The sequence below is a fragment of the Microtus ochrogaster genome, chromosome X, assembly GCF_000317375.1.
Source record: "Microtus ochrogaster isolate Prairie Vole_2 chromosome X, MicOch1.0, whole genome shotgun sequence".
Taxonomy (NCBI): Eukaryota; Metazoa; Chordata; class Mammalia; order Rodentia; family Cricetidae; genus Microtus; species Microtus ochrogaster.
In genome coordinates this window covers 43,132,393-43,141,227 of record NC_022026.1, presented here as the reverse complement: position 1 = coordinate 43,141,227, position 8,835 = coordinate 43,132,393, and the positions used below count along the sequence as shown (strand labels likewise).

The 8,835-nt window shown below is 44.6% G+C and overlaps 1 pseudogene; it reads right to left on the bottom strand.

Moving 5' to 3' along the window:
- Positions 1-529: 529 nt before the first annotated feature.
- On the bottom strand, positions 530-1,384 carry LOC101997861 (annotated as a pseudogene).
- Between the last annotated feature and the right edge of the window lie 7,451 nt (positions 1,385-8,835).

Genomic DNA, 8,835 nt, shown 5'->3' with positions numbered 1-8,835 from the left:
TGAAGGGATGTAATTGTAACATGCACATGTTAAAAGTACCTATGTAAATTCTCCTAAGGTACTTGAACTAAGGGTCAGTATAAGTTCCTTTGATTAGTAAAATATGGTTTACATTTTGAGTTAAACACACACCAGTCCTGTGAAAATCAGATATAAAAGGTGGTCATGTATCTTATGACTCCACTTTTTTTTTATTTATTTTTTCACTCTACAGTTTATTGGGTTTAGAACTGGACCAAGTCACACGTATACAAAACAAAGCATACTATCCCAAAGCAGAGTAGGGACTAAGGGCTGGGGATCTGTTACTGGTCTTTGGGGGAGTTCTGAAGGGAGGGGTAGTCAACCTTCCCACTGCAGAGGTGTGGCCACAGGGTAGAAAGGAGAGGGAGCCACTTGGCTTTGGTCACAAAACTCAGGGCCTGGCACTATGCTGGGACAGTCAGATGGAAGAGAAGCCTGAGAAACCACCCTGCCCAGGAAGCCAGAGACTGTCAGCAGTCCCACTGTGGCGAGTTCAGACCTATACTCAGTGGCTGCTGTAGAGGAAAGGCAGCAAAGCAAGAGGGAGGAAGGACACTGATGAGTGGTCACTGGGGATACTTGGACCTGTGGAAAAGGGTGGGTGGGGAAGTGGGCCACCTGCCACTAGGCAGCTAGGCACCCACCACTTGGGCCAATGTATCGCACCACTCTTGCCGGTTTCATCAACTGTGCCTTTGCCCTGCTTTTCAATGACAATCTTGTCAGTCATTGCAAACTTGCACTCAGACACGCCACTCAGGTAACTCTTCATCACTACCCGGCCTGACACAGGGGCACCTAGCACCTGCCCCTGTGGGGACATAAGCAGGTTTACGCTCTGCAGAACATCTAGGAAGGCTTCATTTCGGCGATTCTTGATGCCTTCCCGCCACCAGCCAGTCTGCCCAGTCTCTTGGCTGAAGATCCGGGATTGTTCTTCTTTTCTCTGATGTCGACTCTTGATGTCCTGCTGAGTGATGAAGGTGTTCAGTGTACCTGTCTCTGAGTTCTGTGGGTAGCCAAAGTCCAGCATCTCATCCAGCAGCTCGTATATGAGCACAAAGTTGTTCTTGATGGTTTCCTCACTGATCTTGCCAAAGTAAGCAGCCATTCCACCGCACATCTTATAGAGGAATTCGAAGACCACATTGACATTCTGCTTGGTGACTGCTGCGGACCGCTTAACATGGAAGAAGCTGGTGCAAGCGATGTTTGTGACAGGGCTGCGCACCTGCTGCCGTGCATGGATCACATTGACCCAAAAGGCATCCACTGCACTCCTCCCTATGTCATCCCTGTAGACCCGGGAGATGAGCAACACCCCCCCCCCGTGATTATAGATGAATAAACCTCCAATCATGGTGGCGGCTCAGTCTCTGTGACCCATTGCTCTGAGAACAGACCTAGAGTCAACAGCCCCCAAAAGACTGGCCTGGCCACTCTCGGATCCCAAGATGTCTGTCTGCCCCCTGTCTGCTAGCCTTTTTTTCTTTTTTTCAAGACAGAGTTTCTCTGTATAGCCCTGGCTGTCCTGGAACTCACCTTGTAGACCAGGCTGGCCTCATCTCAAACTCAGTGAGATTCACCTGCCTCTGCGTACCTAGTGCTGGGATTAAAGGCATGTGTCATCACTACCCGGCTATGACTCCATTTTTTTGTGAAATGCTTAGGTTAGGCAAATTAGAACCAATATAAATAAGTCAAGATTTATAGTTAGCCAGGTGGCAGCTATAAGATTTATAGGTGTCCGGAACTAGTTGGGGGAGGGCAGGTAACTCGAATGACTGTTACCCGCTACCAGACTTCTTGGGAAATTAAAAGATTCAACAATCCTTTCTGGTAATTGACAACAACTTTGTGTACAGTGGTTTTAACCCACCGAACTAGATTTAAAAAACTTCACATGAACATTAAAAAAAAAACAACCCATAACTTGAAAAGTAGTGTTTCGGGGGGCTGGGGATGTAGCTCAGGTGAGAATGCTTACAAGGCCCATGGCACCCCATCCTTCGCACCACCCAAAGTAGCCACGGTGTCACAGGCCTGTCCTCCAAATGCTTGGGAGGTGGCAGCAGGAGGATCAAGGTCATCCTTAGGTACGTAGTGGATATTAATGGCTAACCTGAGAGACACCAGACCTGTCTCAGAAAACTAAAAAGTAAAAAGAAAAAGGAAATTGTGTGCGTGTGTGTGTGTGTGTGTTTGTGTGTGTGTGTGTGTGTGTGTGTGTGTGTGTGATTTAGGAAGATATATTTTCAAAGAACTGCTTCTAAATTTGTTGACTTATAGCCAAGTAAAGTCTCTCATGAATACTAACAGCTAAGTTACAGGATCCTCCCACACATTCAAAGAAAGAAAGAAAGAAAGAAAGAAAGAAAGAAAGAAAGAAAGAAAGAAAGAAAGAAAGAAAGAAAGAAAGAAAGAAAAGAAAGATCACCAAACATTTTCAGTCTGATAACTTCTTCCAACAGCATTCCTCATTAAGTAATTTGCAGGGGTTTCTGGTGAGGAAAATAATGAACAAATGGCTTGTTTTGATTTGGTTTTGTTTGTTTGGTTTGGGGTTTTTTGTTTTGTTTCCAGACAATGTTTCTCTGTGTAGCCCTGGCTATCCTGGAACTAGCTCTGTAGACCAGGCTGTGCTTGAACTCACAGAGATCCACCTTTCTCTGCCCCTCCAGTGCTGGGATTAAAGGCAGGCACCACGAGCCAGGGGCTCAGTATCCCAGGCAGGCCTTGAATTTGCTATGTACACGAGGCTGGCCATGAACTTTTGAACCTCCACTGCCTAAGAGATGGTATCATTGGCATACACAACCATTTCTGGCTCAGGAATTTTCACTTCTGCTGTTCTCCATCTATTTCTGTGACAATGCTCTTGAACACTTAGACAGTAACTATATTAGAAAGGGTAAGATTATAAAACAATTGCAAATTAATTTATATTGATTTGGAAATATGTGACCGAAGACTATAATATGTGTGTTTACTCAAAGTTTCTACATGAAGAAGAAAAGCAAAATGTCCACCGTTTTCTAAGTCTCCATTCTTTCGAATTGTTTTGCTTGCCACCGCGGCCTGGCAACCCTCATTTCTTGAGTGTTTTCTGTATATTCGAAACTATTATGGGGATAGGAATGGACTGCGAGCCAAAGAGGCAAATCTCTGAGCCACAGTTTACAATTAGTGAACGAGACAGGGAATCATCAGTATTGGTGATGAAGGCATTACATTTAGATGGTGAATAAGCTCTTTGAAATCAATCAGAAAATGTAGTAGGTGATACAGGAAATGGTCGGGGAAAGCAAAAGGTGGCAACACTCATTGAGCTAGGACTTGTGAGAGGTAAGTCAACTCATTAGAATTCTGGAATAAGAGCATTCCAAGCCAAAGCAACAGCTAGTGCAAAGGTCCTGTGGTAGGTGTGTGCCTGGCACAGTCGAAGAGCAGCAAGGAGGCCAGTCTGACTGGTTCCAGTCCATAGCAAGGTATATGGGAGTGGTGGTGGTGATTTAGTAAGCAAGGTGCTATAGATGGCTGTTGGCTCTAAAAACCAAACTTGGGTCTTCTAGAAGAGCAGCAACTATTTTCCTTATTTGAAAGACGGAGTCTCACTATGTAGTCCTGGCTGTCCTGGAACTCACTCTGTACACCTAGTTGGGTCAAACTCACAGAGATCCTGCCTCTGCCTCCTGAGATTAAAGGCATGCCCCACTATGCCTCGCTTCAGCAAGAGATTGCTGAGCCATCTCTCCAGCTCCATATTAAACTTGGGCTTCTCGATATATATTTGAAGTATAATCAATAAAATGGAATTTTCTTTTTGATTAGCAAACTATTGTGAAAGAAAGCAAGGAGCCAATGTAGGCTCCTTATCAGGGTTTTCAGTTCAAGTAATACGAGGCAGCCAGGGAAAAGCAGGAGTTAGAAGACTGGAAGCTGGATTTTAAACATGTTAGGATGGTTATTACATATCAGTGTGTAAAACTTCAAGACAATTCTGAGGCCATTACTGAGCCCTCAGTCTTAGTACCTTAGTGCCCCCCCCTCCAGGAATCTAACAGCTATACAGGCACGTACTGAATATCACCCTATGTCCTTGTGGATATTCTCCAAATAGAGCCCCATTCCTAGAATTGGGACAAGATAACCCACAGATGTCCACAGATGTTTCGACTCTGTCCCTGGAAAGGGGTCAGAATGACCCCCATCTGGCAACTGCTCTCCAGCCCTGGCTCAGACCACTTGTTATTAGAAGCCCCCTGAATAAGCCAATCCTACTAGTTGGAAAACAACCCCCGAGTTTCCCCACCCCCTTGTTTCTATGGATTTTTGCTTTAAAAAATGGCTTGTAACAGGCATCCAGGGTCCTTGGCATTGAATGCTATTGAATGTTAAGTGACCCTACCGTGGCAGAATTAAAATCCTCTTGCTATTACATCAACTGAGGTGTGAGAGTATATTCTTGGGGTGAATCATCCTCAGTAATTGGACTCCAGGGTTCAACAAGTGGAGAGTTCTCAAGTCGGCCTTTAGATTTATGGGTCTGGGATTAAGTGGGGAGATGCAGGCCTGGGAAAGAGTGGTAAGTCCTAAGAGTTCTAGAAGCCAGGGAATTAGATAAGATCACCAAAGGATGGTTAGACAGAGATGAGATAGCAGGCTCAAGATGTGGGACATTCCACTGCTGAAAGGTCAGGAAAGCAAACAACTGGCTGAGCTAGAGTGACTCAGGGAAGGGAAAAACAGAAGAGCAACCTGCTCCAGCCATGAGGAAAACTATTCAACAAAAGGAAGTTAAAACTGCGGGTGTTGGTCCAGGGCCGGTACCTCATTTAAGCACTCAGGAGGCTGAGTTTGGGGGAGTTACATGAATCTGAAGCTACACAGTAAGTTTCAGGTCAACCTCTGTGCTGAATAAGAGATCCCTAACACACACACACACACACACACACACACACACACACACACACACACCATTCATACATACATAGAGACATTTGAAAATACATATGTACATACATGAAAACTATCAAATGCTAATGATCAGTTTCAAGGCTAAGAATTGTCCCTTGACGTCATGGAGGGTGGAGGCTGTTGGTGACTTAGGCACGTGGAAAGAATATGTCAGCTAAGAACCTCCATCCAAGGGGGGGGCACATTCCTTGTCTGTTGCTGCGGACAGGCAGCCTCTCACCGAGTGAATCCATACAGGCATGACTGAGCACTCGGTAGGTCTGGGATGGAGCCTGGGCCTCTCTGTACTTCTTTCCAGCGACCCCAGGGTCCACAGTGTGAGAGCTTCATTGTGGCGGCCTGCGTCTGCAGTGTTAGGTGACAAGGTTCTTTGGTGAAGATAGATCTAACCAGGAACATAGAATGCCAATGGATTGCGTTGGTTCTAAAGGATTTTCTACTTTTCCAGGGCTTATCCTGGTGTGCAGAGGCCTGGTGTGGTAGCACACTCCTTTTATCCCGGCACTCAGGAGGCAGAGGCAGCTGGATCTCTGTGAGTTCGAGGCCAGCCTGGTCTACAGAGTGAGTTCTAAGACAGTCAGAGCTACATAATAGAGAGATCTTTTCTCAAAAGTGTCTGGGGCGGGGGTGGATCCTCCACTAGGCCTGTGAATCTGGGTGCAAGCAAGAGGGTCTTCCATGCAGAAACTAAATGCCAGGGCCCAGGGAACTAACTATCCTGGCAGCTTCAGAGGTGCTGGGAAACTTGGTGTTTACCTGGCAGGGGTCTGGCTGTGGTGGCCCTTCAAAGCCCCCTTTGAGGAAGACTGTTGTTATTTCTCCTCTGGCATGTATGGATAATTGGGACTCTGACGGCTCAGAAATATCCGACAGAAGTTCCACTTTCGTGTCAGCTAATCAGGTGTCTTGTTACCAGCTTTATTGAAACAGAGTTCATTCATCGAAAGCATGCAAGTCAATAATGACCGGCCCTATTCATGGAGGTGCGTGTCCATCTCCACAATCTAGTTTGTTTTTTCAGGTTTTGAGCTAATTAAATGCATTCATCTTTGGTACTGGCGACTGAACCCATGAGCATGCAATTCACAAAGGCCCCAAACCACAAAATTGTATATAACTTAATGGCGTACCATGTGATGTTTCCATATGTGCATTAAGTGATGAAATCAGGTTAGAATTATGTATTTTATTAAGCATTACGTTTTTGAATAAAAGCATTCAAAATCCTTTCTGTAACTTAAATATTTAAAACGTTTCTTAATGTATTCGTTGTGTACGTGCATGGGCTCCACAGCAGAGCGTGCAGGTCAGAGGACAGCTTGCTGGATCACTTCTTTCTCTCTTCTTTATGGGCTCCAGGGATAGAAGCCATGTTGTCAGCTTGCTTCGCAGCAAGCACTTCTACCTGCTCAACCACCTCATTGGCGCTAACACACTGCCAATGCAACAACTCAATGGGTTCTGAATTTGTTTATTTGCTGATGTTGCAGATTGAACGAATGTAGGACCTCTCGTATGCTAGTAGCTCTACCACTCAGCTACGCACGTCTCCAGCCAGTAACTTTTTTTTTTTTTTTTGAGGAAGGACTCCTGGCTTGAACTTGATAAGTAGCTGAGGATGACCTTGAACTTCTTATCCTCAGCTTCCACCTTTGAAAGGCTTGGATTCCAGGTGGGTGGCACCATGCCATGTTAATGTGTTGCTGAGGATTGGACACAGAGCCTCGTGTATGCTAGGTAAGAATACTACCAACAGAGCTACATCCTCAGTCTTCTTGTGGCTTTTCAAGGTAGTGCACAGTTGCTATCTGTAGTCACCCACAAGGAAATGGAAAACCAGACGTCTTTCTCTTGATTACAATTCAGTACCCTTTAATACTAATACAATTTTAGGACTTTAATACTAGGTTTTTCTTTTTTGGTAAAGATTTATTTATTATGTATACAGTTTGTCTGCATGCATGCCTGCATGCTACAAGAAGGCATCAGATCTCATTACAGATGGTTGTGAGCCACCGTGTGGTTGCTGGGAATTGAACTCAAGACTTCTGGAAGAACAGCCAGTGCTCTTAACCACTGAGCCATCTCTCCAGCCTTTTTTTTTTATTTTCGAGACAGGGTTTCTCCATAGCTTTTGGTTCCTGTCCTGGAACTAGCTCTTGTAGACCAGGCTGGCCTCGAACTCACAGAGATCCGCCTGCCTCTGCCTCCCAAGTACTGGGATTAAAGGCGTGCGCCACCACTGCCTGGCTTGTTTTTGTTTTTTTGAGACAGGTTCTCTCTATGTAGCCCTCCCTATCCTGGAACCCACTACATAGACCAGGCTGGCCAGAAAGCACAGAAATCCACCTAGCCTTTGCCTCCTGAGTGCTGCGATTAAAAGCCTGTGCACACCAGGCCATCACACATTTTTATTACTTCTGAAACATCATGCGTCACTTCTATCTCATTTTAAAATATGTTCCCTCAAGATATACAGAAACTTCCTGCTCAACCCTTTGTGAGGAGTCTGTTGTGAGCAAAAAGTCCATCTACTGAATGGAAACAATACTGCAGAAAGAGACATTTCTGCCTGAAAAGATGCTAAAACTAAGACAAGCCTACCCAGTGGCCTCATGAATAGCAAGATACAGCCCACTTAAATTGCGGGATCAATCCTTTGCTGTTAGACATGCGTGGATACAGACTCCAGCTTTCTTCCACTGAGCTGTGCCTGTCCGATATGAGTTATGGCCAATGCAGATTGGATAAATGCCATACTGTGGTCATATTGTGGCCAAGGAAGGAAACTGAAACCACTTTTGTAGTTTTGGGTCCTCTATCATTTAAGGCAATGGTTCTCAACCTGTGGGTCTTGACCCCTTTGGGGGGTCGAGTGGCCTTTTCACAGGGGTTGCCTAAGACCACTGGAAAAAGATATTTTCATTATGATTTGTAACAGTGCAAAATTACAGTTATGAAGTAGCAACAGAAATAATTTTATGGTTAGGCATCATCATAGCATAGCATGAGGAACTGTATTAAAGTGTCACATCAGGAAACTTGAGAACCACCGATTTAAGGAGAGGCACAGTAGGTGGAGTCCAGTCAGATGACTCAGGGCCTCATGGGTACTCTTGGAAATTTCTTAAATTTTTGTTTCAATCCACAAAGGCAAATTTGGTGAATTATGATGCCATTTGGCATCTTTTATAAGCAGCTGCATCTATGTTTACATCATTTCAGAAGTGGTTATATTCTGAAGATAAAACATGGTTTCTAAATGAATAATATTTCAATTTGCTTCTTACTTTGGTAACGCTTCCATGCCTGTTTTAGATTTTCAGAAATGTGTCATTATTTGAAAAGGATTAACAGGGCTAGGGGTGTGGTTCAGTCAGTAGAGCATTTGCCTAGAATGCACAAAGCCCTGGGTTCCATCTTCAGTACCCCATAAAACCAGGCATGATGGTTTATGCCTGTAATCCTAGCACTGGGAAGGTGGGAACAAGAGGATCAGAAGCTCAAGGTCATCTTTGGTTATGGTTGCGTAGTGTGGTCAAACCCAGCCTGGTCTACATGAGAAGCTGTCCCAAATAGTAATAGTGATGATGATGACAATGACAAGTACCTTGAACTGATTCTCATATTCAGGCTTCATTTTATTTTATTTTTTTGAGACAGGGTGTCTCTGTGTAGCCCTGCCTATCCTGAACTTGCTCTGTAGACCAGTTTTGAACTCAGGGATCCACTTGCTTCTGACTCCCTGGGATTAGTGCTGGGATTAAAGGTATGCACCACCACTGCCCAGCTCATTTTCATTTTTTTTTGGTTTTTCTTTTTTTTAATTTATTT